The 1,472-nt window shown below is 51.1% G+C and overlaps 1 long non-coding RNA gene across 1 annotated transcript in view; it reads left to right on the forward strand.

Moving 5' to 3' along the window:
- Positions 1 to 425: 425 nt before the first annotated feature.
- LOC127749103 (uncharacterized) overlaps positions 426 to 1,472 on the forward strand; it is a 12,884-nt gene continuing 11,837 nt past the window's right edge. The window contains exon 1 of the long non-coding RNA XR_008010968.1: positions 426 to 766. This is a non-coding gene — a long non-coding RNA (uncharacterized LOC127749103). The remainder of the gene's footprint in view (positions 767 to 1,472) is intronic.

The following is a 1,472-nucleotide window of genomic DNA, read 5'->3' on the forward strand; positions in this document are numbered from 1 at the left end:
CCCCCGACTGGACCTGCCACCTGCCCCTGCCCACGCCTCGCATGGCAATCAGTGGCGTCAGCGGCGTGCTCCGCCGGTCCACAATAATTCATTCGAAGAGTATGGAAGGGAACGTGTGCGTCATGGCCTGTGCTAGAGCCGCCAGCAGAGTTCCGCCCTGTGCTAGCCTGGCGAGCGGAGCGGTCGAGACCGTTCGAACTCCCTGTCCGGCTACGCCCATCCCAACGATCTCAACACAGCGGGCGCTGTCGAGATGTTTTTGAAAGAAAGATCACCCGTCATTTTTGCGCACTGTTTCGAAATTACAAAAGAATAAAATACAAAAAATACGAAGTTTGTATCGCGGTGCGGTGTTTGTTAAATAAGGTAGTGTCATTCTGTCGTTGGCAGTACTGGGAGCGCGAAATCTTAGCAGCAGACGACGCTGTCGAATGAGATGAATGAAACAAAAACGATTTGTTGTCGGAGGTCAATGGGCGCCCTGCGCGTGTGTCGGCTTTGATTTTGGTTCAGCTCAAGTATTTCGTTTAAGTTATGGCAGAAAGCTCGAGTGGTGATGAAATAGTTACGTAACAGAGATTCTCGCTCCGGATCAGTCGCGGGCCCTGGTGCTGTTCGTCGCGAAAGGAATGTCTGGCATGCGCCCGTACGATGAGGTTAGATGCTCAGCTCGTCGTCATCCTCAACTTGGTGTCAGCCCCAGGGGAGCACAGGGTTGCTGGCCTCAATGGGAATGGCATCAACGTTTGACCACCGATAAATAGAGGTAAGATTTTAAAGGAAGTAAGTTCCCAAGATGTGCCCTGGGACATATTTTTTCATCGTTATAATGTTTCAACGTTTTGTGTTGTGGGCCTACTTTGATACAATCAAAATTATGGCACGGTGGTTATACATTACATATGTTCTGTCCACCTAAGATTGAAAACATGTCAGCCTGCCAGATCCGTCACCACAGATACTCACTGGAATTACAACAGTCCAACTACCATGTATACCGTACAGTAGTCCGTCCTCACACATACAGGCAACAGTCAACCAGAACTACATAGCACTCAGTAGTCGGTCAAGTAGTCTAATGGGTTTCTGGTAGGATTAACACTAATACTGTTTGCACCATTTACTGAATACGCATATTTTGCAGCAATCTCCGTGAAAAATATATTTTGTCGACTAGTTTTATGCAATACCCTATCCGCCCATTGGAACGAAGCCACTCGTATCCCTGTTCAAACATCCCGACAACATCAACAACTTTGCCGCTTCTTCCCTGTGCTCGAGACCAACGCAACTCTCCCGTAGTTACGGCGACTTATTTGGACAGCGGCCGGTGGCGGCGACAGGACAGGCGCGGTGTCGCCGCCGGTCCGGGGGGGACACGCCGCCGTCGGGGACGTCACCTGGCCGAGTACTTTTGCCTAATGAGTGGAGGCTGGTGCTGTATTCGTGCCAGGCCGGGGCGGGGCGGGGCG

Source organism: Frankliniella occidentalis, unplaced genomic scaffold (assembly GCF_000697945.3).
Source record: "Frankliniella occidentalis isolate FOCC.00 unplaced genomic scaffold, Focc_3.1 Scaffold31, whole genome shotgun sequence".
Lineage (NCBI taxonomy): Eukaryota > Metazoa > Arthropoda > Insecta > Thysanoptera > Thripidae > Frankliniella > Frankliniella occidentalis.